Source organism: Pinus tabuliformis, chromosome 1_1 (assembly GCF_031772625.1).
Source record: "Pinus tabuliformis cultivar Carrire ecotype Pingquan chromosome 1_1, CPIR1, whole genome shotgun sequence".
In the NCBI taxonomy this organism is placed as follows: domain Eukaryota; kingdom Viridiplantae; phylum Streptophyta; class Pinopsida; order Pinales; family Pinaceae; genus Pinus; species Pinus tabuliformis.
The window spans coordinates 729,376,745-729,391,561 of record NC_142297.1 but is presented as its reverse complement, the minus strand read 5'-3'; the positions used below and the strand labels follow the sequence as shown (position 1 = coordinate 729,391,561).

At 35.3% G+C, this 14,817-nt stretch overlaps 1 pseudogene; it reads left to right on the top strand.

Annotated features, from left to right (window-relative positions):
- The first annotated feature begins 1,972 nt into the window (after positions 1-1,972).
- Positions 1,973-4,519, top strand: LOC149215990 (E3 ubiquitin-protein ligase UPL7 pseudogene; annotated as a pseudogene).
- The last annotated feature ends 10,298 nt before the right edge of the window (positions 4,520-14,817 follow it).

Genomic DNA, 14,817 nt, shown 5'->3' with positions numbered 1-14,817 from the left:
CTGATTGTTGATGGTGGACATCAGTCAGACACATATGAAGGCTAAAATCATCTACCTGACGACTCCATTGTTAGAAATTCCGAGTTTCAAAGTATTGATGGTGGCTCCACTAGCTAAATGAAGGACTTAGATGTTGTTTCTATTTGTTCAAGGTATTCATGTATCTATTTTTCTAATCTTCCTGGTTTTCCTAATCAATTACCGAAAGATGCATATTTTTTTAGCAATGGCCCTAAATTCAATGGGGAAGATTTGACTTTGACTCTTGAACATATAGAAAATTTTAAAACATTTGTGAAAATTCTTAGAGTTAAAAAGGAATATGTCTTCATCAGATTGTTCTTTGATTCGTTTCAAGGCAAATGTTGAAGATGGATTAAAAGTTTTCCTATCAGATCTATTAAGTCATTCACATATTTTTGGCATATCTTTCTTGAAACATGGATGGAGAAAGAGGAATAATTCAAAATATAGGTGCCCTTTATTCAAGGCTCTAGAGAATGGGAAGATATGTGCACAAAAGATGAGGTAGATGAGAACTTTACTTCATCTCTTTCTTCTTATCTGAAATCCTATCGATGTAGCCATGAAGTTAAGCTCAAGGTTTTGCAAGAGTTTGCCATCAAAACTGAAGGAGACATAACTGAATTGGAGACCCAAATATAGTCCCAAGATTTGGACTATCAAGTCCCATTCTTTGGGGACCTTTTCCAGCAGAAGAAAGAGAAGGTAAGGCTGCTCGTGGATATTTGCATTGATAGTCTATAGTTGGAAGCATGCATTGAGGAGTTAAGGCAGCAAACAGAGTATGGTTTATTCGATCTTATTGCAGTGTACATGGAAAACAAATTCAGTTTGAATGATAGATCAGATTTCCTTTTACATAACCAGACTCATTATGTGCATGTATGGTTGTCGGCCTTTCTAGTTGTGTCCTGGTTGAAGCACTTCCAAGCAGCATCCTTGTCACAGCTACTTGATTGGTTGATCTAGCATTATAAAATTACTTGATCTATTGATTTTGCTGCAAAGTAGAGTAGGTTTGTGTATAAATAAGGTACCTAAAGTAGCATTTTAGTTTCCGGTATTTGTTTATGTATAGGTTGCAGTATGTGTATGTTTTATGGATTGGTATAAGTTGATTTGAGTTTGCAGCTGTTTGACTTTATTGCCCAATGGATGAGGCACTAATCTACATGTTCCCAAATATCTACGGTTCTTGGCACCTCCAAGGAGCTGCCATCCCCAATAAGGCCAATGTTAGTTCCAGTCTTCGCATCTTGTCACCAGGGATCAACATGGGCTCTTACTATGTCTAGTTTTGTTAGATGTTTTGCACATTATTTTCAACACAAAACATGTCATCAGTGTGTCCGTCAGAAGTAGCTCGGAAAGAGCTTTCCAACAGTATATCACACTCCAAAAACTGGCTCCCAGATCAAAAGATATGATCAAATGAATGATTAACTCAAAGATCTCCCCGTGTAGCTATTTATGTGTTTAATGATCCAGAGGAAACTAGGAGATGTCAGTGGTTGGATTGTGATAAAGAAGGAGAGGACATAGCATTTGAAGGCCTATTCCCGTGCTACTAATCCTCATCTCAACATATGGTGAGCTCGTTCTGCTTTGATTGAAAGAGATATCCATGAATCTGTGCAGAGGACATTGTACATTGCTGACAATGATATTGCGGGTGAAAGGTCTCACTAAGGGGAGAAAGTGTGAAGGAGATAACTAGAGATGTTTTATTGGAGAAAGTTACACATGAAAGGGAAATTCGTAATCATGCCAAAAAGGCTACTGCTGCAGCATTATTCATTCAGAGGGTCTGGAGAGGACACTGTGTGATTGGAAATATTGCAGAACAGTTTCGTTATCAGTGGGATGCACATTTAACTCAGTCAGAAGATATTTCTTTGAATGCAAAACAGATATCAGAAGATATTGTAAGACCCTTTCTTTTCTTCATATGTCAGCCAACCAAACGGTTTCTTCAGTTCGTCAATACATTATGACATGCAATAGTGCAATGAATAGGAAAAACAAGGTTGTTGTACAGACAGATGAAACTTTTATCATTACTGCAAGTGCTATAACCATGGTCCTTCGTCCTTTCCATTCTATGCCATCGGATTTATGTGAAAGTGTCTTTTCTATATCAAATCAAACAAATTGTCTCAAAGGTTATGATGCTGGAGTTAAAAGTGCAGCAGAACAGTTTTGTGTATATATACTTACAATTCCTTATCTCACACAGAGGCTTCCTACTGCATTGTTACCTGCTCTTCAACATTCATCGACTTTCTCTCCATGTTTGAGAACAATGGTGGTAATGGTAGATTTCAAAGGAAGTTATCTTGTTAATTTGGCATTAGGTTCTATCGAGAGCCCTGAACATTCTGGACAGCTTGTGGAGGGCTTATGTTGTAGAGAATATGTGTTTGCTCTTTCCTGTATTTTAGAGAATTTGATGCCATGGATTGAGAAAAAACGGCGATCAAAGCGGAAAGTAGATGAGGATGAGGAAGAATATGATGACCATAGTTCTAGTGTTCCCAAGCACCATTTTTTGAGTGGTACAGAAAATGGGGATGGATTTACTGAATTGACTTCATCACTCATCGAGTATTTGAGGCCAGTCCATCAGCAGTGGCATCTGCACCAGCTTCTAGCTACAGTGAAAAAGGAGGGTTCTTCTGTGCATGAAGTATATCTGGGTCATGGGGGCTTAAAGACAAAATTGGAACTGCAAGATGTTGCCCAATTGTATTCATACCTGCTCGCTACCTTTTCTTCCTTGAATTCCTTTGGTGGACCTTTGCCTATTCTTAATTTATTAGCTTTCACTCAGGGATTTTTGTCACAGTTGTGGGAATGGTTAGAGAGATTTCTTATTTTCAAGAAAGATGGATTTACAAGAGTTCAGAAGCAATTCCAGACCAGTCTAAGTATTGGTGAGAACCAAATTCATGATATAGTTGGCAGAAAGGAGGAAAGTTTGATCAGAAATGTAAGCAATAAATGGGCCTCTGCCTTTCTAAGAACGAAAGGGAAGTCTTCAAATGGAGATAGCAGTACTGATATGTGTAAAGATAACTCTCTTCAGCAATATACTGATAAAGATGATGCATGCACAGTATGGGACTTGGAACCTATGAAGAAGGGTCCTCAGGGCATTCCAAAAGATACTTCAACAATGTTACTTCTATTTTGTGCAACTTATGCCCACTTGCTTATGGTTCTTGATGATGAAGAATTCTATGAAAAACAGGCTCTTTTTACACTGGAACAACAAAGAACAATTGTGGCAATGCTTAATACAATGGTCTACAATGGCTTTTTGAATAATTCTGGGCATCATAACAATCCTTTGATGGATGCAGCTGTTAGGTGTTTGTACTTTTTATATGAAAGAGATTGTAGACGTAGTTTCTGCCCCCCATCTCTATGGCTTGCTCCTGCTGTCAAATATCGTCCTCCAATTGCTGCAGTAGCTAGAGCACATGAAGCTGTGTCAACTTGCTTGAAATTGGGAGACTCATCCGTGCCTTCAACGATGGGTTCTTTGGTCACAACTACTCCACATGTGTTTCCTTTTGAAGAAAGGGTACAGATGTTCCGTGAGTTTGTCAAAGCTAATAAATTGGCCTGAAGAATGACAGGGGAGGTTGTTGGACCTGGGCCAGGATCAATTGAGATAGCAGTGCGTCGTGACCATATAGTGGAGGATGGATTTGCACAATTGGATTCCCCTGGGTCAAAATTGAAGTCCTGTGTTAATGTTTCATTTGTTAATGAGTGTGGCCTTCCAGAGGCAGGGTTGGATTACAGAGGTCTCTTTAAGGAATTTCTCACGGATTTGGCGAAGTCTGCTTTTGACCCTCGGTATGGACTTTTCCTGCAAACTTCAACAGATGAGAGACTGCTATTTCCACACCCATCAACAAGAATCCTTGCAAATGGGGTGCAGATGATTGAGTTCCTCGGCAGAATTGTTGGCAAAACTTTGTATGAGGGAATTTTACTAGATTATTGTTTCTCTCATGTTTTTGTCTGGAAACTGCTAGGCGGATATAGCTTCCTTGATGAGCTTTCTGGCCTTGATCCAGAATTGCATCGAAATCTTGTGTACCTAAAGCATTATGAAGGGGATGTTAGAGACCTTGCTTTGGATTTCACAGTAACAGAGGAGGTTTTTGGAAATCTAGTGGTTATTGAGCTTAGACCGGGTGGTGCTAATATGATTGTTACAAATGAAAATAGGTTACAGTATGTACATGCAATGGCAGACTATAAACTTAATCGGCAGATCCAGCCACTAATAAATGCATTCAATAGAGGATTATCAAATTTGATTTCACCATCGTGGCTGAGCTTATTTAATGCAAGGGAGTTCAATCAACTGCTTTCTGGGGGAGAGCATGACTTTGATGTTGATGACCTGAGAAACAACACTCAGTATACAGGTGGTTACTCTGAGAGCAGTCGAACTGTTAAATTATTTTGGGGAGGATAAGTTGCGGCCTAGTTTTGAAAGAAACCTTGCATATTGGTTCCAAGGATTCTTGTTTGTTTTGTCATGCTTACAATGAGAGCCGAAGGCCCAGCTCAGCGCCCCTGCGTCCACAACACATACAAGGTCAAGAAATCAAAAGCCAAGCCAATCTAGTTGTGGCGTTGTGCTTCTGGAGTGTGGCCCTACGTGCAGCGCTTACACCTGGGAAACAAACAGGACAACAGGTCGATCAAACAACTCCAAAATTCGTGCAGGCAGGTGCAAGGTGGCAGTCAAAAGGAAGATTTTGTGGAATATGGTTCCACACCTAAAGGAGCAGATATAGTAATATTAATCCACTTGGCAAACCTTCACATAATTTGGGTTTTCAAAAACTACTTCTCATGGTTCTCGAGATAGTTTGGGATTTTAGTTGCAAATTAGTTTATAATAGAGTTTTATGATAGGATTTTATTTTTAATTTTATTTTTTATTTTTTATTTCCTATGTTGAGGAAATAAAAATAGATTTGTAATTTAGTATATATAGGATTATTTTTAAAAGATAGAGGTTCGATTTTTGCAACAGGAAGAGGCATTTGGATTGTGTAAAGTTTTATTGAATATCATAATAAAGCAGTTTTTTCCCTTTAGGCCTGGGATCCATCATGGTGCTTAAATGTCCAGTATGTTTTTCTCATAAATTCATTTATACATTATGTCTTTTCTGCTATTTTGTGTTGCAGCATTCTCTAAGTGAAATGTTTGGAATCCATCAATGCCATGATGCTCCTTTCATAATGATTATGTTGTTAAATGTGTGGTTATCTTTTCAGAATCCATCCCCTGATAGATGCTCTGTTGAGTAACCCTGTGCTTCTCTTTCGTCTAAGTTTCTGCTGCAGATCCATCCCTTGTTTGATGCCTGTAGGGCAGCGAGCTTTCTCCCCTATTCTTCTCACATTCGCAATCTTTATTTGGCTGAACATTGCACTTACTTTGCCCCAAGTTTGCCAGTAGAAACTGGCATCGACTCCATAGCCCAAATGGTCCTTTCTCTTGTTGTTTTCGACCCAAAAAATTTCAAACAAAATCCCCGCACTCCATAGCTAGCCTAAGATTCAGTTATCGTAGCCACGTTTTGTTGGCAAAGAGAGAGCCCTCTCTGGTCTAGAAGGGCTAGATGCTAGATCGAAGCTTCGTCTGTGGTTGCCTCGGAATTGCCTCTTCTCAACCTTGAGGTTCATTTCGAGTGCTAACACATTCAACACTTTTGGAATGAGAATGGCATCGAAAAAAGACTTGGTAGGTATAGCAAAATAGAGTGGCATATAGCTGCTGAAAAAGGGCCAAATGCACAAATGAGACTAAGGTTAGGGCTTTCCACCATTTTGGAAAACCTAATTTAATCTCTTTTTTCGATCATCATTGCAAATCATAATCGTTCGTAGTGTGTGGAGCAAAATAGTCGTGTGTAATCACATGGGTAGGGCCAACATCACCTATGCTAAGTGGGGCACGTACACCTCAATAAAATATGGTTCCATTCATAGAGCGCATGTAGGGAGAAATACGTATGGTTAGGTTATGTATCCTAGTAACTCAATTTAAATGAATATGAAATTTATAACCCACAATTTGGATATCAAAGAAGGGTTGAAACCATTAAAATAATTATGCACCAAAAATAAATTGTAAAGTGAACTATTGTATTATATTGTTGGCAAGCGCACCACATATCATGTTGATACGGGTCAAATAAAGGATCAGATGAAGAGTTTTCAATAAACCTTTTAGGGATATGGCATGATGATAACGAAATGGAGTTAAGAATTAAATTATGTTAATTCGCTTGCCATGTTAATTCACTTTAATTATTGGAATTTGTTCGCAGAATGTTGAAGTAATGGTAGGACAAAGATCCTATTTACTAATTTTGTCTTAAAATGGATATATATATATATATATATATATATATATATATATATATATATATATATATGAGGAGGTATGTTATAGTCTTGGTGCTAAGGGCTAGTAAATTTCTGGATCACACAAAGTTGTGTGTTTACTAATGAAGGTCACATTGTAGAGTTGGGAAAACGCTAAGGGCGTTGTTTAAATTTGAGCATCGATGCATAGTCTTTATTTAATACAAAAATCTAGGATTCCTCCACAACGAGATCGAAGTTGATCAAGGGGATAAAAGAGAAATTTTGATTTGGACCACCATGCATGAAGAAAGTGGGATGTCTTAACATCAATATTATTTACTTAATCGTAATCATAATAATAATAATAATTTTATTATTGTTGTTATTATTTGCAATATTTTTATGTTGTTAATATTAATATTATTACGTAAATGTTATTAATATTAATAATAACATTAATAATCTTAATAACATAAGACATTGTGTGGCTTAATGCAAACGCTCACCCACGAGGTTTGAACAAATAAACTTTGCATAACTAGAGTTGTAACAAAACATTCAATCACCAAATAATCCTTGCCCATAAAATAATAATATTATTACATTAAGATATGATAAATTATGGGATGTAATAATATTATTATAGCTATTTATTACATGTTAATATTATTAAAATTTATTTATGTGATTTTTACTAAAAGATCTAGCAACATTCATAATATGGATCACAAAAGCCTACATTCAAAAATTATTAATAATATATTAATCTCATTCATGCAATATTTATTAATAGTATTGATGTTGTTATTACTAGTGCAACCACATTAACAATATTAATGTGGTTGATATAGCCTAAGGCTTCATAATAATAAAAATATTATTACACCACCAAGAATATCTTACTAATGCACACATTTCCCTAATTAACCATGTATAAAAAAATTATATCAACTTTAATTTAAAAATAAAATAAAAAATATTACGCTTTTACATTATTATAATAATAATATATAATTTACGTTGATCGAAGATTATATAATGATAGTGCTCGACGAAGATCAGTGAAGAGCCTTTTTTTAATGTATATAATCTTTTAATAGTTTTACATTCGTCTCTCAACCGCACATTACTCTCTAAGTTGCGCGTGGATTAATTTTTACTTTTTAAGCTTTCACTTCATACCCAGAATCTGAGTTTGTTAGGACTGACGATCAATGGAAAACGATATGGTCAACACAGTGGCACTCGGTGATAAAGGGCATGGCAGAATTCATCGATATATCTCATGTAACTGTGCATGTTAGAGTATCGAGTCCCAAATTGGAAAAGGTAATTTTATCAGCGTATATAATAAAGGTAAAAAACAATGGGAAATATTATCTTTTTAAAAGTCAATAAGTAATGTAATTATATCATATGGCGGTTGCTGATATGCTTTATATTATTTTATTTTATTTTATTGTAGGCAACAGATTTTCTTGATATGCAGAGTCTGCACGTGAGAAATTAGACAGAGAAATCCTTTCAATACCAGAGATCGAGATATCTTTAATGAGTGATGAATTTTTTATATAAAAATAATTAAATCAAAGAATTATTATTTATTTAATTGGACATTTTTTAATTCTAATTTAGTTATTTCTTTTATATTATAAATTTAGTTATTTTTTTTTATATTATATTGGAGTTGTTTATAATGTAATTTTTTGGAGATTTCGGTGACGGAATCTGGCAGAAGAAATTGAGATTAAATCATGATTTGTTGCAGTTAAAATGGTTTTTTAGCTGCATATTCCGATTCAGCACCCTGAAAAACCCCTGGGACGCTTTGATTGTGCAGAAACTAGCTATCAAACTTGTGATTCCAATAAATTGCTGCCTGATTTTCACCGGAAAAACCCGCCGAAAAAGCTTTCAAATAGTCGCGTTATAGACAACTGCTATTATATTTAGTTAGTTTGATTTATTTTTTTCCTTTTATATTATTTAGTTATTTTTATATTATATTTTGTTAGTTTTTTTTTCTTTTATATTATATTCTCTCATGTTATTTTATGGTGAATTTTGAAATATGAAATGGTAGTTATATTATTATATAATTATGATTGTTTTATCTTATAAAATTATTTATATTTATTAGTTTCATTTTCATCTATAAATTAAATTTAGATAAATATCGAAGTTTTAAATTTAAATAATAAATAATAAATATTAAAATGTTAAATTACATTTTTATATTATATAATTATAGTTGTTTTATTTTATAAAATTATTTAATTATTAGTTTTATTTTTATTTTTATCTATAAATTAAATTTGGATAAATATCAAAGCTTTAAATTTAAATATTAAAATGTTAAATTACATTTTTATTGGCAAATTTTAGGAAATGATTATTATCTCTTATTTATTTTGAGAATTATTTATATTACAAAGTTTATGTTTGTTTGTTTTAATATATATATATATATTATATTATATTATGTGTGAGAATTATTTATATTACAAAGTTTATGTTTGTTTGTTTTTATATATATATATTATTATTATGTGTGGAAGTGTGTTTTTTTTTTTTTTTGGAAAAAACATATATATATATGAATTTTTTTATTGAATTATTATATATTATTAATTTTAATATTATTAATAGCATTAATATTAATAATAACATTGATGTATATCTATGTTTATTAGACATTTAATTTATATCGTTGTTTTTTGATGTAAACTTGAAAGTTCTAATAAAATTCAAAACTTATTCACCAATAAAATATTAATAAATATATATATATATATATATATATATATATATATATATATATATATATATCGATATTAATCATGGATCTATCAAACACCGAGAGCTATAAAATATTTGAGGTGCAATCTTCTTTTAGAGTGGAAAACTTGAAAAAATGTTTACAACTCAAGAGATTGTCCCCATTGCCCCTTAATAAATCTGTGGTTGAAATGGATCTATTTATCTATCTATATATATAGACATTTTTCAACCCCTTGAAAATCTTCTTGGCCACTTGGATTTTGTAGATAACTCACTTAACTTGCAATTGGTGCAAATCTTTATTAGATTTTGTACAAAATTGACAATAAAATATACTTGAAAAAAGGAATAAAATGTAAAAGTTGAAATTTTATAAACATAAGATTTTATATTTTTCACCCCATATATATATATATATATATATATATTCTAGGCATTGTTTTTCTATGAATAGCAATATTTTTTAAGTGTAGGATATTTATTTTATATTAAGAATTGAATGAATTATACATTTTTCTTTTATTATTTTTATTAGGAACTAATTGAATTTTTTTACTTTCAATTATCTATTTTTTCATTGAAATATTTTATTAAAGTCAACATTAACATAATTTATTTAGTTAGTTTGGTTCCTCTTATATAATATTGAGTTAAGTTTGACATTCTTTTTATTCTATTATATTCCATCATGTTGTTTTTAGTGAATTTTGAAACCTTGATTTATATAATTTATAAGATTAGCACTTAAATGATATATCTTGAGTTGTTCATTAAGAAATAATCAAATATTTTTTCAGAGAAAAAAATCTATATAGATTATATTAAGATCATATAATATTCTGAAAAATACATAGCAATAGAAAGCCATAAAGGTCATGATCAAAACAAAGATGAGTGATGACAATCGATCTGTGGATCAGCAGAATGAGAGCATAGTGAGACATATTGATTCAGAATGAGTAGACAGGCAGAAGAGAGACGCCAGTCGCATAGAGCCGGCATGTGCAAAAAATAGAGCAATGACAACCTGCATGTAACATAATGTGCTGAAAAATAACAGTAGCACAAGAAAATAGAGATGCCAGCGACAGATGGAAGCTAGTCCAGAGGCATGGATCCTGTAATCAGCGAGATGATGGAGTCCAGCGGCAAGTTGGAATCCTGAAAGACGCGACGACATCTCCACTTCCAGATATGCCATACAGAAAGGAGAAATAAAGCGAGCCAGGTGGGTCGTTGAGAGGACCACCAGAAAAAAGCGTCCGGGACCGTGGAGAAGATACGGATGGGAAAACCAAAAAAGGAGGATAGCTCGTTCCAGATCGCTGAAGATGCCGCGCATTGAAAGAACATGTGGATGTTCGTTTCCAATTCAGCAAGGCAGAGTTGACAACGACTCGGACCGTGCCACCCTTTCTTTTGGAGAACATCCCAGGCAAGGTTCCTGTTGTAGAAGAGGAGCCAGCCGAAAAGGATAGATTTAAGAGGGCAGGAGGCTTTCCAGAATTTGAGAGGATAGAGATTAGGGGGGGGGGGGGAGATGAGATGAAAGGGCGGAGTAAAGACGACGGACAGTGATGGGGTGGATGGAGGAGTCCGGGGACCAGATTAGTTCGTCCTTTGTTCCAAGTTGTAGGATCCTCCGGCGGGAGAAAGAAAGGGTGGCGGAGGACCAGAAGGGGCGGAGGGGGGGGGGGGATATGAAGTTGATGTTCCGTTTTCCAAATGGGCTCAAGTGAGGACCATGAATCAATGAGATTGGACCAGGTGAAAATACCCCTAGAGTGGAAGAAGGTGAGGAGAGCCGGGGGGATCTGAGATTCTAGATCATATAAGGTAGGGTCAAAGGCAATGAGGACAGATGAACCTGAAAAAAATGTCCATTTAAGATTGTTCATAAAGAACCGTTGATTCTTTCTGAAGCTGCACCATATAGGAGAACCGTGCCTGATCCCGAGAGATGACCTTCTGAGCCAGTGTTCCAAGTTCCGGCCTTTCAGATACTTTTGCTTGATGAGAGCGGACCACGGGCTGTTCCCGAAAAAACCCCTGTGCATAGACTTGCAGATGAGCGCATTCCCAAAGAGCCTCATGTTTAAAAGGCCCCATCCCCCTTTCTTCTTTGATTTTGTAATATTATCCATTCTTGCAAGGTGTATTTTTTATTGATAAGAATGACCACCCCATAGGAAATTTGCAGCGATTGACTGCATATTCTTGATGACTTTGTTGGGGAGGACGAAGAGGTGGCCCCAATAGACTGCGAGTTGGGAGAGAACCGCTTGAACGAGAATGAGTCTGCCAGCTAGGGATAACAGCCGCAGTTCCCATTTAGAGATTTTGTTGTAGAACCGGTCAATAAGCCACAACCAATCGTTGCACTTATTATTTTTCACTTTGAGGCGAAAACCCAGATATGTAAGACCATCTGATAGGAGGGCGAGGTTGATGCCGAAACGGGCCGCTATCCATTGAGCTGTAGCAGGGTTGGAATTATTGTGATATAGCACAGTTTTCTCATTGTTGATCATAAGGCCTGTTGCAGCCCGGAACTTCTGAAAGATAACATATAGACAGGCCCAAGAAGATTTACATAGCATTGCAAAGATTAGAATATCGTCAACAAAGAAATTGTGTGAGAGTGAGATATCCTTACAAATCTTTACAGGTTTACATCTGCCTTGGGCGACGGCATGGTTGATATGAGTGCTGAGAGAGTTCATTACCAAAATAAAGAGGAGAGGGGACAGAGGGCATCCTTGACGGAGCCCTCTTTCGGCCTGGAAGAACGATGATGGTATTCCATTGATAATAACAGAGTAATGAACAGATTCAACGCATGCCATAATCCAACTGATAGCGCGTGGCGAAAGACCAATTCTTGCCAGGAGAACTCTGAGGAAGCTCCAACTAATGCAGTCAAAAGCCTTTTTTAAGTCGATTTTGAGGGCGGCCGCATCTATGTTCTTGGAGGAGATAGAGAAGAGGCCCTCCTGAGCTAAAGCGACTGCGTCGAGGATAAGCCTGTCTTTTAGAAAAGCGTGCTGTTGTTGAGTAATAAAGGAGCTGAGGGTTTTTTTCATTCGCTCTGCAATGAGCTTGGAGATAATCTTGTAAAGTGCATTGCATAAGGCAATAGGCCTGAAATCCCCGAAAGATGAGGATTTTTCTTTTTTTGGAATCAATGCGATAAAGGTGGCCGAGAGAGCGCTATTGATACTCCCTGACAGGCGAGAGGCGTCCACCATATTGAGGAGGTCGTTTTTGAAAAGATCATAAAAATGAGAGTAGAATTCCACCGGAATTCCATCGGGCCCCGGGCTCTTATCTTTTTTAAAACTTTTTATTATGTCTGTAAGCTCCCCTTCTGAGATTGGTTTAAGGAAATCTTCATTAGCAGCATCATCAAACATGATCGGAAGATGGTCAACCGCCCACAACATGTCATAGATGTCATTATGTTGACGCTTATATTGGGCACTGAAAAAAGAAGTGGCCGCAGCGGAGATATCGAGCTGGGAGTAGAGGGGGTTTCCGCTGCTATCATCTATTCGCCATATCGCATTCCTCGTTCTGCGGGCACTTGCAAAATTATGGAAAAACTTTGTGTTCCTGTCGCCCTGTTTGAGCCATATAGCTCGGCTTTTCAACCTCCAGGATGCTTCCTCTTTTAGGAGCAGAGCTTGTTTCCTTTTTTCCAGAGACCAAAGGTGAACCTTTTTGTCAAGAGAGAGGCCATGAAGATGGATAGTTGAAGAGATCAAATTTATTTCGAGGTTGATATTGCTGAGATCCTGTGAGTCTGTTTGCTTCTTCTTGATCTGCCAAGATTTAATTCCCTCCCGAAGCTTGTTGATTTTTTCACGAAAAGTGAGGAAGGGAGCCTCCTCTGAATTATTGATATGACCCCAGCTGGATTTGACGAAGGCAGCAAAAGATTCATCCTGTAGATAAACTGAATTAAACTTGAAAGAATAGCCCTTTCTTTGATGTTCACGCACCCATTCCAGGGAGATGGGCTTATGATCAGAAGTGATGGCGACTCCAGTTTTGGCAATGGGCATCCCCCATTGTTCAATGATGACTGACGACAGCAGAAAGCGATCAATTCTCTTTGCAATGAAGGCATGACCCAATCTGCCGTTGTCCCATGTGGGGGCGATAGGATCCGGGATGATGTCAACCATGTCTCTTTTTAGAAGCTCCCCTCGCATTTTGTCAGCCAGTTTGTCCGTGGAAGTGCATTGACCCCAGCATTCTTGCGAATTGAGAGTGAAGTTTAAATCACCTGCAATGAGCAAAGAGTTAATATCAAGAATACCTGAATCGAGAAGAGAGTCCCAAAAAGGAAGTCTGTTCCGATAAGGCGCATAGACATTGAGCAGATTGATTGGGTGGGACCTTCCTCGAATGGTTGCCGAGATGAGAATACCAGACAGACACTTATATGCTTTAGCTTTTACCATGTGAGGATCCCATAGGGATACAAGGCCACCCGACAGGCCATCTGCGCTGATAGCAGCCATGTGCCAAGTAGGGTACATTCTTCTGAAGAAGGCCAAGGCAACCGTGCTGGAGTGCATAGTCTCCTGAACAAAAATGATATGTGGACTAGCAGATAGGAAAAAAAAAAAAAAGTTTAAATCGAAAGTTTAAATCTATTATAGTATGATTTTGTACTATTTAACTTCTAATAAAGCAAATCTCCAACAACTAACTTCACAAGCTTATTTTACATTTATGATCCCCATCTTTAGAGGGAAATTTCTAATTTGAATTGGTAAGAGTTGACATAAACATTAAATTTAAATCGAAAGTTTAAATCTATTATAGTATGATTTTGTACTATTTAATTTCTAATAAAGCAAATCTCCAACAAGTAACTTCACAAGCTTATTTTACATTTATGATCCCCATCTTTAGAGGGAAATTTCTAATTTAAATTGGTAAGAGTTGACATAAACATTAAATTTAAATTTCTTGAAAATCTTATACCATTATTGAATCATAAATTAATTATAAAAAAATTTGACTTACCTTTTTTAAAATTAACAATAGATTGAATTCTATAAACCAATATTGAATTAATTAAATTATATTTTTGAATAGTTTATTATTATTAATATTTTATATTAAAAATTGAATGAATTACACATTTTTGTCTTATTAAAAAATAACTAAATTATTGTACCTTTAATTATTTCTTCCTTGTGAGTATCTAAATATTTTACTAATTAAGTTAGAATAAATATGAATGAACTATCTATATTATAATTTTACAATCATGGTTTCAACCATACTAAGCTTTGTAATTTATAAAAATATTGCATTTTTTAAAATATTTTACTAATTAAGTTAGAATGAATATGAATGAACTATCTATATCATAAATTTTACAATCATAGTTTGGACCATACTAAACTTTGTAATCTATAAAAATATCTTTGCATTTTCTTAAAGTAAGTCGTTTTGAATGCAAGTTTATATATAAAAATTTGATATAAATTCATCAATATATAATCTATAATAAATATTATTTCATAAATATAAACATCATGATGATAACCATCTAACAAACATAAACATCATCTAACATACACAATCA